Raw genomic sequence first — 19,382 nt, 5'->3', positions numbered from 1 at the left:
GCTTTTCTAATGAGATATTTTACATTTTCTTCTAATTTTTCATTCTTTTGGTTTTATTTTATTGTTTCTTGATTTCTCGCAACATCATCCGCTTCCCTTGGCTACATTCTATATTTGAAGGAATTATTTTCTTCAGTTAGCCTTTTTATCTCCTTTTCCATCTGGTCAATTCTGCTTTTTACGTTCTTCTCTTCATTGACCTTCTGGACTACTTTTTCCATTTGACCCAAGCTGGTTTTAAGATATTATTTTATTCATTTTTCTTTATAATTCCTTCACCAAACTACTCACTTGATTTTCATGATTTGCCTGCATTACTCTCATTTCTCTTCCCATTTTTTTCTCTACCTCCCTTACTTGATTTGCAAAATCTTTTTTGAGCTCTTCCATAGCCTGAGATCAATTCATATTTTTTCTTATATTTTGGATGTAGGAGCTTTGACTTTGTTATCTTCTGAGTTTGTATTTTGATACTTCATAGGATCAAAGTAATTGTCTATGGTCTGGTATTTTTTTTCCCTATTGTTTGCTTATTTCCCCAGCCTTTGACTTGATTTTTAACTCTGTATTAAGGTGGGTCTCTGCTTCCAGGATGGAGGCCTCACCATCCCAAGCTTTTGAGGGTTTTTGCAGCTGTTTTAAGGGATACCCCAAAGGACCTCAATTCCTCCAAGGTCTTGACTGCTCTACTAGTTTGTACTCTGTTATATGGATGACCACAGGCATGACCACAGGCATGGGATGACCACAGGCACTCCCCTTTGCACTGGTATCATGAGGAGAGTCCCTGCTCTGCTATGGCAATAAAACTACATTACCTGAGACTGGGGCACAAGACTGTGACCTGGATCTGAATATGGGCAAAGCCACAGTGTCCTGCCTCAGGGATAGCAAAGAGACCTTGTAATTTCCCTCAACCCTTTACCATCTGTAGGCTAAGTGCTCTGGAAGCAGCAGCCGGGTGACTCCCTGCTGAGTAGCTCCCCAGGCCTGTTCCTGGTCCCCTAGAGTTAGATCTACAATGAAGCTTGAGCTGACCTGGGCTCTACACTCACTCTGATGAAGCAAAGTTTTCCTGGTAAGCTTCCCAATTGTTCTTGGCAATCCCTGGACTGAGACATATGGAAACCATCTCTACTTCCATGGACCCAGGCACCCCTGGAACCCAGGTCCCCCCATGGTCTGCTCCTGAATGACAGGAGCTGTTTTTTTTCAGGCATGACCCATTTCACTTGGGCACACCCTGGGTTGTGCTTCTGGCCCTTTCCAACCCTGGTAAAACATACTTTTCTGTGGATCTTCCAAGTTTTCTTGGCCTGGAAACTTGTGTCACTTAGTCTTTTTGTGAGTTCTGCTACTCTAGAATTTGATTAAAGTCAATATTTAAAGATATTTGAAGTGGTCTACAGGAGCACTTGTGGGAATTCCTGCCTCCACTCTGCCATCTTGGCTCTCTTTGATTGTTTGTTGATATCTTGTGGGATTATCTCCCACTTGTTCAATTCTAATTTTTAAGGAATTATTTTCTTCTTCCTTTTTGTTGAATAGGTTGTTTTTTAAAATTAATTAATTAATTTTCCAACTATATGAAGAGATAGTTTTCAGCAATAATTTTTGTACGGCTTTGAAGTTTATATTTTCCCCCTTCCTCTCCTTTGTCTCCCTCCCTTTTTTCTCTCCTCCCTTGACAGAGAGCAATCAAATATAGATTATACATATATAATTGTTCAACATTTCCATATTAATAAATTTGTAAAAGAAGAATCAGAACAAAAAGAAAAAAATGAGGGTAGAAATCATAAAACATAAAAACAAATTCTAAATAAATAAAATAGTCTGCTTTCAGGCTCCATAGTTTCTTCTCTGGATGTGAATGGTATTTTCCATCCATATGGATCTCTGTATCTGCTATGTTGTAAGTTCTTAATAAATTTTTATTTATTACTTGACTGATTAATAGATCATTGGTACAAAAAGAATGATGGTGGTTGCATAAGGATGGAGTATTGCTCCCTTTTCTAATAGTGATAGTTTCTACTATTGACTTTATCACTCATAAAGCCTTTCTTCCTCACAGACTAAAATGTCAATATCATAGAGAGAAAAGTGGGGCTCTTAAGGAGCAAAGTATTCAGTAGAACTAATTATTATATAGGCTAGAGAATACTTTGAGAGGTTTCATTGGTTCTGGAACTACTGAGAATAAGTAGGGAAAGGTTATATTAGTAATTAATTTCATAGGATTTTAGTTTTAGAGGTGAAAGGACAGTAGAGGGTAATTTGAATCCCTTCATTTTATAGATAGGAAACTGAGACAGAGATTTTAGTGACTTGCCCAGGGTCACATAGTTAGCAAATGTTGACTCAGGATTTGAACTCACACCTTTTTGACTCCAAGTCCAGATCTCTATTCACTATTCCATGATGTAACAATTTTATAGGAAACATTTAGATTAGGTGACACTGGCATATCTTGAGACAAAACTGGTCATAATAATCTTCCACTTTTTCAGATGTGATGCATGTGAGGTTAGATTGAGGGAAGACTAGGTGAGGTTTATGGTTGTATCTGAGATATATGTGAGTTTTTCTCCTATATATGTGTTGATGTGCTCTTCTGATTGAGAAATAGTATAGTAGGGAAAGAGTGTTGGCCCTCTAGCACTTACTGGGTTTTTGATCTGGGCAGGACACTTGATTTATTTGGACCCCAGTTTTCTTATTCATAAAATATAAATGAATAATCATTATAGTGTAACATGGTAGTTATAGGATTAAATGTGATAAGTAAGAAAAGAACCAGAAAAGTTTAGTACTATGAAAATTCAGGTAGGTAGAATGTCAAAGAAGAAGGGCTGGCCAACAGGGCTCAAGTGCTACTAAGAAGTCAAGTCACTGTTCAGGAAGTTATCAAATCTAAGGGTTTAGAAAGTAGGTGGGAGAGGGAATGTGGTTTGGAGCAATGGTTCAAAGAGAGGTGGTGAGGAGGAATGCCCCATTTAGTGTAATAGTAAGCATTATCAAGATGTCAATTAATCTCAAATTTTTATGCATGGAGCTGAAGCTTTTATGATGGCAGCATCCCAGTCATATGCAGTCCTTGATTCATTGAGTCAGCCTTAGCATGACCCTGGCACCTATATTGTAGAGCTATTGTACCTAGGATACCAGCAGCTTGGAAAGCCTATATACCTTGATGTATTTAGCCAGATTAGAAAACTTTCCATTTTCTGTACTTCTAATTAACCACTTTCCTCTTATTGCTTTCTCTAGTTTCTGAATTTGTATATTCTTTTGTCCCTTGTAAGTACTTAAACAACTTTCATGGTTTCAGGGTATTGAATATTCCCTCTGCTAGTCTGGTTTACAATCTTCCATATCCTCTCTTTCTGTTCATTTCTAACCAAATTACTCTCACCCCAAAATTTTCCATATAGGATCTATTTAACATACTGGACATCTTCTCTGATTTCTTGTAATATTTCATGGTTACCAGGGTGGCCCTTGGGCTGTGCATTTGTTATATCATACTATTGTTACATGGTAATCTTCTCATAAATGAAACCTATAAAAGTACGCTATTATTGTGTGCAGTGGATGGTAATTGGAGTTAGTAGATATAGAGAGGAGTTGGTGCTTTGACACAATATGATAGATATGATAGAACTGACAGAAGTAGTTAGGTGAATAATTGGGGATCATTGACAATAATTGGCAAATTCTCCAAGTCAGGGACTATTGTAGGTTGAGACATTTTGTAACTTGAGTTGGAGAAAACTTGGAAAATAATGAAAGATAAAATTTCCGGGGCCAAAGGCAAAAATGATTCCACCACTTTCCAAGAGGAAGAACTGGAACCCTAGATAACTGATGTGATTCATGAGACCTAGGATGTGATCCTTTAATTATACCCTCAGCTTTAAAGGAGATTGCTGCAGTGTGCTGAAGAGGATGGTTAGCAAATAAGAGTGAGTCAATATATTGAAGGTGGGGTTTATAGGTTCATGACATTATAGCTGAGAAGAAGCTTAGAGATAATCTAGTCCAACATCTTAATTTTACAAAAGAGAAAACTGAAACCAGAGGAAGGGAGTGACTTCCCCACAGTTATTAAGTAGGAGAACCAAGATTCCAACCTGGACTTTTTGATTCCAAATTCAGTATTCTTTCCACTATACCAAATTAATGCTATCAGGCAAGGTTCAAGTAGAGTACCCCACTCCTAGGATAAAAAAGCAATATGTACATTGTAAAGATAAATAACTCTGAAAAACTGTTAAACATAGTGACAAATAATAATTCTGGAGGATTGAGGAGGACTCAATATGGAGCAGGTTATCCTTTCCTATTGCTCCTCTGTAGATTTAGGGTACAGATTGAGACATTATTTTTGGACATGAGGGAAACAGGTTTTGTTTTACTATGCACATTTGTTACAAAGGTTTTGTTTTTCCTTCTTTTTCAATGGGGAACAGTAGTGGGAGAAAGAGAAGGTGAATTTTCTTTGATTGAAAAAATTAATTATACAAGAACAACAGTTAAGTTGTTTAAAGATCAAAGTCATTTCATTGATAAGGCAACAAAGATGGAGAATGAACCTAAAATATGACTGGAGTTTGGGAAGAATGAGTGTAAACTTTCTTGAGAGTTGTAAAAAACAAACAAACAAACAAAACAAACAAAACCCCAACAGGCAAGAAGAGAAAACTTCTAATTCCAACTCAAATGCTCGTAAAGAATCAGGCCAGAGCAATGTAATTTTATGGTAACAGAATGCTAGTCATTCTCCCCACTCCCATTACATTCTTCCCACCAGTCTGAAATAGCACAGTTGTGGATCTCTGAATTGTTTGAGGAGAAAAAAACACTGGTTGATAGATTGCTGATTGATTCTGGAGTCTAAGAAAAAGAACTGGAAAGTAAGCATTAGTTTTGTCCACTTTTTCCTAGTACTGTTTAATGTTTTTGTTCTTCATTCTTGCAGAAGACCAGGACATCAGGAAGGTGATGCCCTGATAAGCACATGAATTGGAATTGGCTGGTGCCAAGTCACCAGTCTTACTTCCTCCTCCAGAGTCATCTGGGTCCAGTGATCAGATATGAATCATAATGACTGGAGATGGCCCTGGATGTGAGGCAATCAGGGTTGTGACTTACCCAAGGTCACATAGCTAGTCAGTGTCAGAGGCTGGATTCGAACTCCCATTCTTCTGATTCCAAGGCCAGTGTTCTATTCATTGCACCATGCCCAAAGCCAAGGAAATGGTTCAAATGCCATTGATCAAAGTCACCTCCCTCAATTGTAGGCTGATGCAATTAATTCATACCTCACTCCAGCTGCTTAAAAGGTCCCTGCAGAATGAACATAATAGGGAATCACCAGTACACTCCAGTACTGTCAATATTCATTCCCCACTGTGAGCCACATGCTCTCTTCCTCCTTGGAGTCTGGTTATATTTCTCTTTTAGGCAAAGCTAAAACATAGAATCTCATTGTACTTGCAGCTCTGGCTGGAAAGGCCAATTATGGTACTCTTTCCTCATTGACACGAACCTGCATGAAGGGTGGGACAGAGATGCTAAGAGAAGAGAGAAGAAACATTCAATTTCTTTAGGGTGTTCTGGTTTCCAGCTTTAAGAGAAAGAAGATATGTGAGATGCCATGTTCCTTAGATCATACATTTACCCTCAGCCTTGATATTCCAGACTCTGGGATGTCCAGTGGGCTTTTCCAACCAGGAGAGGTTCATTACAATTCATTACAGTTGAATGAGTCAATTCATCCTTCTTTGTTATCTTTATTATAGTATTAATAGAGGAGAAGTGTCCATGTGAGCAAACTTAACTGTTCTAGGACAATATCTGAAGTGATCAATCTGTTTAAAAGTGATTTTCATCTCAGACTGCATGCTCCCATATCTACCCCCAAATTAAAATTGATAAACAATTTCTAAAGAGATGGGAAATCTTCCTTTCTTTGATTTAGACAATGAGATGCATATATATATACATGAATCAAATCTTACTTTTGCTAAACATCAAGATTGTAAGTAGCTACTGCTGTAGAACTCTGCTTAATATGCATTGAAATCATCTATTATTATGAACAGGGTTTCACTGACTGCTTTTTGGCCAGGCAGGTGTTTTTTTTCTTTCAGCCTTAAGATGTGACTTAGTTCTCACTTAATAAACAATTATTGAATGATGGATTGAAATAGTCTTTGAACTTGAAGCTATATTATATAAACCTCCACACATCATTACTCAATATGGAATCTTCTTTTAAAGTTCACATCCTTCACTTATACCATCTTCTTCAAGACAGTAATAATGCACCACTGTCCCAACTCATAATTATGAAACTTGATTGGGGAAAATAATAGTACGGCTGATTAGGGGAAAGTCATGTCTTTTGTGTATATATATGTGCATATATATATATATATATATATGTTTGTGTGTGTGTGTGTGTGTGTGTGTGTCTGTGTGTGTGTGTGTAATGCATGCTTTCTAAGGTCCTTTCCAGGTCTTAGGTTCTATAAGCCTTTGATAAATTTTATCTGAATCCTCCACAAATAGTATTGAAACTAAGTTGGAATCTTGCTGCCGCTTGGTAATTATTTCTTTCAACTACTAATACCTTATCACACAATCCATAACAGCTATTCCAAACCTTTTCCAGTTTTTACAGATCCCTAAATCCACACTTGCTTTGGTCATTCTTAAGATGATCTCTCCTCCTACATGAGTGAAAACATGAAAGCCATTAGGCATGGCATCCTTAATCTCCTCCTATCTGTGCCTATTACCACATCTTCTTCAATGCCTCTAAATTCCCCAGTGGCACTCCATTCATCTATTATTCCTTTTTTAAGAAGAAGTGATAACACATTTCCTTTTCCTGGAAAATTTCAACTCTCTTCTTAATCCCATCCTTGTTTGCCTCTCTTGAGCTTTTATCTTTGATCATTCTTTTCTCTCTTGCATTTTCTCTCCTTTATTGACCATTTCTCTGATGCTTATTAATTTAGGTTTCCTACCGTGAAAAAGATCTTTCTTTAGCAACTTCATGTCTTTTTGAACTGTGATTCTGTTTCTTCTTTCTCCAAATTTCTTCAAAATGTAGTCAATATTGACTATTTCCAATTTTCCATTACCCTCTTATTCCTTTGACTTCATTCCCACCACTAGGCCAAGGTCTTACATGACCTTGCCAAATCTAGCAGGTGATTCTTTTCAGTTCTCATCCCCTTTGACTTCTTTGCAGCCTTCTTGAAACTTCTGACTTCTAGGCCATTACAAGTCCCTCTTTACTTTTTCAGTTGCTGTCTTTCATGTCTAGGTCTCTTCCTCTCCCAACCTCTGTACAACTTCTCAGTACTTAGCATATTCTCCTTCTGACTATAGTCAAATATGAATGCTTAATTCTTATTGATTGCTCAATTGATTTATGTGGGAACAGCATTGCCCTTACCAGAGCCAGCTTCTATGAAAGTAGTGATCTGTTTTAATCCTTTTTGAATGTTCCACTAAACCAACATGGTGCTCAGTGGCTACTTGTTAATTATCTTTTCACTTTCCTTGTCTACTTTTTTCTATCCTTATCTTGTTGATCCCTATGATCTCATTAAGTCATCACTCTTCCCCTCTACCTCCTTGTAACATTCTTCACTGCCTTGAGCTAGATCAACTTGAAATAATCAGTTGTCCCCAGGAAGCTCTTTGAATAAATGGTTTGTTTGTTTCTAGCTCTATATAAACACAAAGTCACTAAATAAAAAATTCAGTTAGAACTGGAAAGAAACTTCGAACACCAAACATGAAATGTCAGAGAGGAAAATGACCTTGGAACACAGAATATAGAGTATTGCAACTAGAAGAGATCTTAGAAGATAAAACATTCACGATAGAAGAGTCCTTGGGACTCAGTACATCAAATATTAGAAGGGCAAAATAATCTAATCACATATGAACCCTTCATTTTATAAATGGGTAGACTAAACTCCACAGGGAGTACCTATCCTACCATCTTTTTATGTCTAAAATATTGTTTTTATAACTAAATTATCTGCTCTATAGAGGGATGGCCTATATTTTTAAAATAAAATTTGATAGAGTGCCTGATAGAACAATGTGGGCACAGGAGGATATCACTAAATATAAGCTGTTGTTGATGAGATTGAAGATAACTGATAATCAAATGGGTAGATGGATAGTTAGCCAATAAACATTTATTAAGTGCCTACTATGTATCAGACACTGTGTAAAGTTCTGAAGATAAAAAAGGCAAATGACACAGCTTGCCTTCAAGGAACTCACAATATAAAAGGAAAGATAACACATAAAAAGATGCTGAAGGGTGGGGGGAAGAGAGGGAAATTATCCAGCATGGGACTATGATGATGTCTTGTAGCTGGGTTGCTGGGAAATGATGAAATGACTTCCCCTGGCCCCATACTTGAATGGATGATCTAGGAAGAGCTTTCCAATGCTTATCCTTTACCCTCTCCAAACTGAGAGAAGGAGGAACCCTGGGCAGGGGGATACTGAAGAAGTATGAATTTCAGAATTGACTTGCTCTTTCAGGAATATAATTTCTGGAGATTGTGATGAAGTTCAAAGAAGATAGATAGATGGATAAATACATAGATGGATAGATGATAGATGGATGAACAGGTAGGTCAGTAGATAGGTAGGTTAGACAGATGCATAGGTAGATAGAAAGATGATGGATGAAAGTCAAAAATAGGTAGAATGAGAGTCTGAACTTTTCTACAATGTCTAAAATAATGCAAGAAGTAATTTCTATTATATCAATAATTTAGAAAACATGCCATGTTGAGGGGTATACTTATTTATGCTTACCTATATGCATACATAGGTGTGTGCCTCTCCATATACACACATAGACATATATACACATATGTGTCTATGAGTATATATATACATGAACTCATATTTCTATATATATACATATATACACATAAATATATGGATATATCCATATCTATAGCTAAATCATCTATCTTTATCTCTGTCTCTATATCTTTATCAAACTTATTTTTGACTAGGTTTGACGTCTAAGGACCTCACTAATTTATAAGGATATGTTTCTTTCCTTCCCAAAGGTATTAGTATTTGGACAGATATAGGAACTGGACCTGTGATTTCTCAGTGGTAAAGGAAACTCTTACCTTCTCTGCAACTTAGAGACTGGCCACCTCCCAAAATCAAAATGTAACTGGAAAGATTTAACAAAATAAATAAATAAAAATATAACAGAACATAAATAACTTTAATATAATGTTTCTAAGTCAGTTTGAAGTCTGCAGGGATCCTTACGTAGGGCTGATAAGATTCCATTTCTATTTGTTTAACACCACTGGCCTAGTACATTGAGATTCAGTTACTTGCCCAAGGTCACTTAGTCAGGATATGACAGAAACAGAATACAAGTTAACAGTCTTCCTTCTTTAGAAGCAAGGGGAGGGGCGGCTAGGTGGTGCAGTGGATAGAGCACAGGCCCTGGAGTCAGTGTTCAAATCCGGCCTCAGACACTTAATAATTACCTAGCTGTGTGGTCTTGGGCAAGCCACTTAATCCCATTGCCTTGCAAAAAAAAAAAACAATGAAAAAGAAATAAGGGTTTTTTTTGTCAACTCAAACCACTTTATTTATAAAACACTTTACCTATAACCACTCGCATTTTTTAAGCACTTTACAATTTGAAATTACAAATGAGAGCAGCTAGGTGGCATAGTGAATTGAATGTGGTCTTGGATGAGGAAGATACATCTTCATTAATTCAAGCCTGGCATCAGATACTCACTAGCTATGTGACCCTGGGCAAGTCACTTAACTGTGTTTACTTCAATCTCATGTGTAAAATGAGCTGGAGAAGATGATGGCAAATCACTCCAATATCTCTTCCAAGAAAACTCCAAATGGGGTCACAGTTAGACACAACTGAAAAATGACTTTATGACAACAACAACACTATTACAAATCAAGTTGATATAACTGTTCCCATTAGAGGTAGCCTATGAAGCAGGTACTGTGGGTCATGATATTGTTGAATGAATTTAATGATGTTCAGAGAGTTGAGGTGATGACTGAGATCACATCACTAAGAATTTATAGAAGTCAATCTTGAGCAGGGGTCTTCTGGCTCCAAGTCACATGTTCTATAGCATAATGTCTAGATTCTCTAAAGGGAAGTTCATCTCTGCTGCCTAACCTTCCTCTGCTTCATAAACTACTGAACTCCCATTATAGAAAGGCCATATAGATTGTTGACCTTTCAGCAAAACTGAATCCATGTAACAATGCAAAGGAAGGTATATTTTGCTTTGGACATCGATGCAAGAGCTTAAATGTGACTCAGGTTGCATCAAAGAAGCCTCTTGGGACGTCTCTGTACACTTCTGTCACAGAGTGGATGAAAAAGGGTCTCTTTATTTTGATGTGAATGCCTTCCAGATTTAGAAAGCCCTTAATGACTCTTCAACTCCATTACATCCTGAGGATAATTAGTAATGTCCTCATTGTATTCCTCAGTCACAAATCAATCAGCAAGAATTGAAATAACATGCAATAAATTCGGATTCTGGACTAAACCCAAATATGAAAAGCTCTCTCCTTTAAAGCCCCATAGAAAAGTCCATCTGTCCTTCAAGGAAATGTATTTAGGCAGGGATGAGGAGCCCATCCTTATTACTAGGATTATCATTCTAAGATTCATTTTTGTTTGGCTTAGCACTATCTGGTGATAGAATACTGAATTTTTAAACTATGGAAAAGGAAAAATCATGAAGAAGTAAAATGGGGGGACAGGGATAATGCTGTATAAATCCAATAATTTGAGAATAAGTGACCTTTTCTAGATGCTGTTATGTATGAGACTAAAATATACCTGAAAATCTCCACCCCCCAAAAAAATCTTCCTTTAAAGGAACAGTATAGAGGGGCAGATCCCCAAAAAGTTGGAATCATGGAATGATACTTCTATAAACTATCTTACAAAGAAGAATTCAATGTTAGTTAGAATGTAAGAGTTAGGTTCCTTACAAGATAAAGACCACATGTTGCTTAGTGTAACAGTTAGGGAATCTGATTTTACATATGAAAAAAATGAATGAGTAGCTTCCACTTTAGTAAGGATTTCCTTTTCTTCTTTCCAGTTCTTCTTTGTTTTTGGACACAATATTGTATAATGCAGAGAGTTCTGAATTAGGAGTTAAAGACTTGTGTTCTACTGTTTGGAATTACATGGCCTATTTTTTTTTTTGGTGGATGTGAAGGAACTGGTGGTGATTCTAGCTGTGCTGGGTGACTTTAGATTATTAGGCTTAATGATGTTACATTTTTACATGGATTCAGTTTTGCTGAAAGGTCAACAATCTATATGGCCTTTCTATAATAGGAGTTCAGTGGCTTATGAAGCAGGGGAAGGTTAGGCAGCAGAGATAAACTTCCCTTTAGAGAATATAGACGTTATGCTATAGAACATGTGACTTGAAGCCAGAATACCCCTGCTAGATTGACTTCTGTAACTTCTTAGTGATATGATCTCAGTCATCACATCAACTCGCTGAACATCATTAAGTATTAGGCTACTTAGCCTAATCTCTAAAATGAAGGTACTTTACAGATATGACATTCCACAATTTAGAGACCTATCAAGCTTTAACATTCTAGAATTCTTGGAGATGTCTTCAATATTGCAGAAAGAGGACTTAACATTCAAGCTTCAATTCTATTGAGTTACTTCACCTTTTAGGTGAAGTTTAAAACAAGGTGAACTATGTGATCTCTAACATCTCTTCCAGTATCCAGATCTCTAAGATCTTTTGCAATTCTGGCATTTTATGTTCTATGTTCTTAGATCTTTTCCATTTCTAAATAGTTTCTGTTTCTAGTTAATTTACCTCCCAGAAAAGAGAAGACAGACCCATATGGAATATGGACTCATGTACCCATGGAGTGGTTTTTTGAGCAGTTAAGGAAAATTATGAATCATAGATTGTCAGAGCTGAAAGAGGTCTGACAGATCATTTAGTCTATTTTCCTCATTTTATAGAGGAGGAAGCTGAGGACTGGAGAGGGTGAACAATTTTATTCAATGTTACATAGCTAATTTGAAGAACACCTGAATCTAGAATTCAAGTATCTCATTTCCGAGTCCAAAGCTCTATCCACTACACATCATCATCATTATCATCATCATCATCATCATCATCATCATCATCATCATAGCTTTTTATATTATTTTAAGGTTAGCAATGTGCTTTATATATGATGTCTCATATATATGACAGTTATTACTATTATTATTTTCATTTTGCAGATGAGGAGACTGAAACCCAGATGTTCTGCTTGGGGTCATACAGTTAGTAAGTCAAGATTTGCGCTCTGGTCTTTCTGACTCTAAGTCTCTTACTTTATCCATTACTTAAGGAGGTGATGGGGGAGGAGAAAGGAGGAAAACTAATAGAAAGATGCCAAGAAAAGGAGATGACTGAAGGAAAACATTCATTACTTAACTAAAGTTCTGAACATATGAAAGACATACCACTATGGTAGACTAGAGATGTCTTTTGAAGTAAGCTCCAAAACTCTCTTTGCTGAATTTCTTGCTGTGGAAATTGCACATGATTCCACTAGGGTCTAAGTAGGAGACTCCAGTTGATTAGTCATTATTAAGTACCTACTATGTGTCTGATACTGAAGATTCAAAGGAAAAAAATATGAATCTTACTCAGTTGTCAAGAAATTTTAATTCTATGTGCAGATATACAGTATACAGGGAAGAAATATGTGTGTAATAAATACAAAATTAATATAATGTAGTTAGGGATGGAGGATGTTAGCACTAGAGAAAAGGAAACATGTAGGAAGAAGTACTAGAGCCATGCAATGATGAAAATGAAGGCTTCTATGCGGGAGAGGGAAACGGAGAAAGCTCTAGGCATTGAAGATGGTCAAGGCAAAGGCATAGAAAATATGGGGCTGACGTTAAAAGGTATGAGGAGTATGGATTGGAGAAACCTAGGTTCAATTTGCTATGGGACCATTAGCAAGTCACTTCTCTCTGAGACTCAGTTTCTCCATTTGTCAAATGATTTAGTAATATTTACACTAATCTATCTTCTAAGATTGTTGTCAGGAAAATTTGTAATCTAGCAAGGTAAAGAGAAATGTGGACTGTTGTTCTTTAAAGTTTTGGCCCATAGTAAGCTGAATTTCTAAGAAGATGCCTTAAGAAAAGATGTTCAGGAAGTGGCTTCCTGATTTTGTGCCTAAGTTCTCATAAACACTGCATGGCATTTGGGATCAGAGTTTTGTTTCCCCTTATGTATCTGGAGGGTCTATATATAGAATCACACCCTGCTTTTCTCTAGCAAGCTCGTGTATCAGAGAATTAGATTGAACTTTTTTTTTTTTTAGAAAGAATGCATTCAGGAAAAAGAGAAATATTTGAGAGATTATTTAGAATGAAAACCTGTTAATTTTTTTAAACACATCATTAAACATTAAAATTTTATATCTAGAAGGGACATTAAAAGTCACCCTGATAGAACTTTCAGACTCGTAGCTTGCCTGTGAATATGGGTTGTGCTCTGAAAATTTCTAGAATGCAGTCCAAACAAAATTAAAATGTTATTGGGAAATGTTCAATGAAATAAATAAAAAATTCAATTTGTTATTGCTAAGTCATTTTTGTTGTATCCCATTTGGAGTTTTCTTGGCAAAAATAAAGGAGCACTTTGCCATTTCCTTCTCCAAAATGTACAATGCAACACTGATAATGTGAATTTTTGTTTTTCTAAGTCAATATGAAGCCTGAAGGAAGGGGTCTTCATTTGAATTTGATACCATTAATGCATGGTTCTCAGTTAGTGGTCCTCAAACTTCTTGAAGATTCAAAACAATGGCCTAAGAAGTTCATACTAACAGTTTTAATTGCATCTTAAACAGTAAATATTAATAAAGAATACTATATGAAATAAAAAAAATACTATATGAAACCATCCTGGGAATTCACAACACATTTTTGTTTTTTAAAAGGCTTCTAGTAACACAAAAAAGATTGGGAATCACTTCACTAGAGAGTCATCCTCCCATTTAACAGAAGAATAAACTAAGACTCAGAAGCGAGTTGCCTGAGTTGAGTGGTGCTGCCTGAAGAAGAATGAATTCAGGCCACATGACTGAAAACCCATAACCTTACATGCCATCATATTGCCAAGAAAAAAATAAAGTCATGATTTTGACTACTTTCATATGTATACATACATATATCCATGGTATGCATATATAAAAATCAAAATATATCAATATCTATCTATCTGTCTATCTATCTATCAACTTACCAACCTACTCTTCCCTATAGAAGGCAATTTCAGGTAATAATACTTCTTTACCTGAAGAATGCATGCATGAGCAAAACACTGTTTGAAGGTGATATTTTGCTTCCATGGCAGCCTGTGTTGCATCTTTTAGGAATACCTGGGTATGACTTGAGTCATTTACTTGAAGTGCTAATAGAGTAATTGTAGAATACCTAACAGGGCATGTGCATATTCCATAGTGGTTACAGACTGATCCATAGAGGCAAACTAAAGTAACAATGAACATTGTCAAAATTCTAGAATGCTCAATTCCCCTACCAATCTGTTCAAAGAGCCAAGTACTCCAAAAGGTTATATATTCATAGTCCTTCCCCCCCAAGCATTTTTGTTCATAAAGGTAAAGGGATTAAGGTAAATTCAATTCAACATCCCAAGGTCTGACTGCTCCCCCAGCAACCATTGTTCAAAGTCCTACTTGCCAACTACCCAACAATGCCATAACTTCATGTCTTCATCAATCTGTCAATTTCCGTGTTTTTTTTTTTTTTTTTTTTCATTTCTTGAGTCATCCTGGAATTGGGTCAAAAGAACATTCATCTGACCAGTGCACATTGCCATGTGGAATTGAGGGGGGGGGGGATAGGGAGGGGGTGGATTGTGTCACATTTAATCCCATAAGGAATTATAATCAATCACAACCCTGGCTTCTATCCTTTGCCATAGCCCTGAACTTTTTCACCACTACTGTGATCTTTTTGGTGCCTCAAATGGAACATGTAGAGGAAAAAAATGTGCATTGTCTGTGGAACAGGAGGTTGTACTAATAAATGTCACATAGGATTTCCTGGATGTTTGGTACTCCTTCCACTTTCACAGTTTGCAACTCCTCTATACTTTATAAAATAGCCTTCCATGATTTTCCTTGACCAGAAAATTCTATCCTCTTGTGACCAAATCTCTCAAGCTAAGATTTTCTGTGCTTAGTTAGACTGTCTTTCTACTGTCTCTCTCTCTAGATTATCAGGTTGGAGCTTGAAATCTGAAGGCATAGCCACTAAGAAGAGTTTTAGTAGAGGAATCCTGAACGAAACAACCACATTCACATTTTTTCTTTTTAAAGACATTTTTATTGATGTATTTTTTTAAAATATCATCATAATTTTCTCTAGAATTCTTTCTTTTTTCCATCTCAGAAGGTGATTCCATATAAAGCAAAATGATAAAAGGGAAACGTAACTGTTCAATACATTGAAAAAACCTGGAAAATATGTGCAGTGTATGACACTTGGTGGACCTCCCACCTCTGCAAAAAGTATCATCTTGAACATGTTGAACTTTCTTGATCTTTTTAGTTTTGCAACATTCACTTTTGATTTTTTTGAAGGGGTGGTTTATTACATTGTCATAGTCACTGTATGTTGCTTTCTTGACTGCTTCCTTCACTCTTCATATGTTCCATTCTTCTCTGTATTCATCATATTCTTCCTTTCATATAGCACAGTAATACCACATTATATTCAATGAGTTTCTACTTTGTTTCCAATTCTTTGTTATTGCAAAAAAAGGAGCTACTAGAAAAGTTTTGGTCTGTAGATCATTTACATTTGCTTAGAACTCTATGAGAACTCTATATGCTTTACAAAGAAGGCAAGGCAAGAATGATTATCTTCATTTCATAAGATACTAGAAGTCTGGAAAGAGAAGTCATTTGCTGAAGATTCCATGGATTAATAAATGGAGATTAGAACTTGGGTGGGTTCTTTTTGCTATCAAAAACTAATCTATTTGCTTTGGGTAAATGAATATTCACTATATACAAAGCTACCTTGGGGATTAGAACCCTCTTGGGACCTTTGAGAGTCAAAGTTCTAAAGGATGTAAATAAGGACTGGACATATAATTCATTGGTTAAGAAAGCAACCTTCAATTTGCAGTCTTAGAGAGTTGCTTTAGAGCACTGAGAGCCTGAATGACTTCCCCAGGATAAAACAGTCAGTATATTTCATAGGTAGGACTACCTTCTTGACTCTGATGCCATCTTCCTATTCACTACCCCATTGTTGTTGTTGGGTCATTTAAATTTCCATCTTTTCATGATCCTATTTAGGATTTACATGGCAAATATACTGCAGTAGTTTACTATTTCCTTCTCCAGCTCATTTCAAAGATGAGGAACTGGGGCAAACAAGGTTAAGTGACTTACCCAGGGTGGCCACACAGTTAGTGAGTATTTGAGGCTGGATTAGTAGTCATGAAGATGTCTCCCTAATTTCAAGCCTAGTGTTCTATCCACTGAACAACCTCACTACCCTAGGCTGCCTAGGCTTTTTAATGTTCTATGCCTTTAGAAAAGGAAGTACTTATATTTGTACCCATTCCATATGCACAATGCAGGTAACAATCCTTATTTTGAATGTATCTTGTAGGTAAAGATCACGTCTATAAATGATTCTGATTTTTCAGGAAATAACACTCCTTCTCCTCCTACACACACATCCGGAGGGGTGTGCTGAAGCCAGCTCAAACTGGCTCCAGTTGCTAAATTTTCAGTGTGAGCATTTACACCTCACATGTGAGTATTTAATTTATTGTTTTGTTGTTGTTTAGACTTAAGAAAGTGATGGAAAAAATGCTAATAATACAAATTGAACTGAAAAGTTTCTGCTCTTATACGCTGAAAGCTGGTTGTTAAACATTTACCATCATGCCCCTGAATTACTTATACCCTCAAATCCTAATCAGGACACTCTAGTTTACTCTTAATAGATTGCATCCATGTCTTCTATTTGAAATTTAATATCATTTCTTAACATAAAAAAAAGATTTTGCTCATGGAAACCCTTGCAAGAAAGTGTTGAGGTGGAAAGAGGCTGGACTTAGAAGCCTCAGTTCCACTGTATATTGATTAGTCTTTATCTATTCATCTTTAATATGTTGATAATACAGTTTATATTTCCTCTATTACCCATGTCCAGGCTCTTAAAGTGCATTTTGAGCTGTGGAGTGCTTTCTATACACACATGTGTTTACATGCATACACATGTATAAACACAGGCACATGTGCAAATGGTCATAAACATGTATGCCACAGAACATGCATAAATGTGTGTGTATTTGAAAGGCAAAATCATACATAAGCATACATGTAAATCAATGCATATATGTGTACATATGTTTATATGTATATATTTGTTCATATTTGTAAAATTGGATATATTTGCCTAAATGTGTGAATATATTTTATCTTTAATTCCTTTCTTCATTCTGGTTTTATTTGTGAAAGTAAATAAATAAAATTTTGAGAATTTATGCCAGTGTCTTTATTGGTAAGGGAACTCCCACAACAAAAGCAAACTGGCATCTGCTGTGCAATTGATAGTCCCATAGAGTTTCCTTAGGTACCTTGAAGTTGTTACTTGCAGAAGGTAACACAGTCAATATGTGTTGGGGAGAGTCTGAATCCATCTTCCTGGATCTGAGATGAGTTCTATCTACTATGCTACTGAAGATAATCAAGATAGGGACTGAACTTGTGATTTAATTGGTATGAGGACTTCAAGCAAGGGATTTTCTTTACCAGGACCTACTCTGTAATCCCTGGTCTGAGATTATTGCCTAGAGCATTGATAGACTCATTCACTAAGTGCCTCATTCAGGTTTACACAGGCAGTATTTGTCCAATGTGGGATTTGAATCCATATTTTCCTTTCTCTGAGACCAGTGTTGTATCCATTAAATCTTATGTGACCTCGGGGTGGCTAGGTGGCATAGTGAATAAAGTGCCAGCCCTGGAGTCAGGAGTACCTGGGTTCAAATACGGTCTCAGACACTTAATAATTACCTAGCTGTGTGGCTTTGGGAAAGCCACTTAACCCCACCTTGCAAAAACCTAAATAAAAATCTTATGTGACCTCTCACAAAGATTAATAATAATCCCCAATGTCTCTTATTTCATGAGTGTGGTCTTTCCCTACATAAATAGAAATAAAAGTTCCTCCAAGCTTTAGGAGAAAGTGTCCATGAATTTTATTGGTTAAAAAAAACTTGGTCATCAACTTTTTGACAATGTCTATCTACATTTAGCTGAATGACCCTTTAAGGACAGGTAAACAGTTTGCTGCCAGGCAAGTACTTGAAGTCTTTCCATCTTGTTAGGACCTGTCAGAGCTTGGGTTCTTGCTAGCATGGGCTCTAAGAGTCTGGTCCCCTTTGTGTCATAATAAGACAGGGAGGGAAGCAGGGAGGAAGAAGGAAGGAGGGAATTAATACTAGTGGCAATTGGGCATAAGTGGATTATTTGAATATTAGATCTGAAGTCTGAAAGACCTAAATTCAAATCCTGTCTCACTTGTTGTAGGACATGTCTACATGTATGTTTCATTTAATTCCCCTATGATTCATCTTCAAAGTCATGTATGAGTTGTGAGGAAATTTAATATCCTGTCAAAATCATAACACCTTTTGATATTCATGTAGATCCTCCTCCTCCTCCTTCTTCATATCTACCTCTTTTCTCCTCCTTTTCTTTTTCCTTCTCCTCCTCTTCCTCTCCTCACCTCCTCTCCCTCATCTTCATCATTGCCCTCATTCTCTTCCTCTGGTAATTTAATTCGTATAGCTTAATTCCTGCTGAGAAAACTTCTTTTATTGATACAAGAGTATCAGGCAACTTCTTCACCATCCAGTCTTTAACAATTGCCTGAGACACTAAGAGATGAAGCAATTTGCTCCGGATTACATAGCCAGGACTTGATCTCAGACAGCCCTAGCCTCAGAGACTGTTTTCCATGACATCATGCCCTAAAGCATATCAATGCTTCTACTCCTACTGATTTCACACTTTGGAATCATGTTTTCAAAATTGATTTAAGGCTGTAGGTGGATGAACATTTTATCTTAATTCTATTGCACAGATCTTCCAATCTCCTCCTCTTTACATGGGTAAAGAGAAAAGAGAATTGCATCCAGAAGGCAAAATTTCCCTAAGTTTTAATGTCAGGAAGCATAAATTCCATGTTTTGAGTTAGATAT

At 36.5% G+C, this 19,382-nt stretch overlaps 1 long non-coding RNA gene across 1 annotated transcript in view; it reads left to right on the top strand.

Moving 5' to 3' along the window:
• Positions 1 to 14,095, top strand: part of LOC141494982 (uncharacterized) — a 73,963-nt gene extending 59,868 nt beyond the window's left edge. The window contains exons 2-3 of the long non-coding RNA XR_012470608.1: positions 12,347 to 12,392; positions 14,068 to 14,095. This is a non-coding gene — a long non-coding RNA (uncharacterized LOC141494982). The remainder of the gene's footprint in view (positions 1 to 12,346; positions 12,393 to 14,067) is intronic.
• Positions 14,096 to 19,382: the final 5,287 nt, after the last annotated feature.

Source organism: Macrotis lagotis, chromosome 8 (assembly GCF_037893015.1).
Source record: "Macrotis lagotis isolate mMagLag1 chromosome 8, bilby.v1.9.chrom.fasta, whole genome shotgun sequence".
Lineage (NCBI taxonomy): Eukaryota > Metazoa > Chordata > Mammalia > Peramelemorphia > Peramelidae > Macrotis > Macrotis lagotis.
Note: the sequence above shows the minus strand (reverse complement) of the source record. Positions and strands in the feature narration are given on the sequence as shown.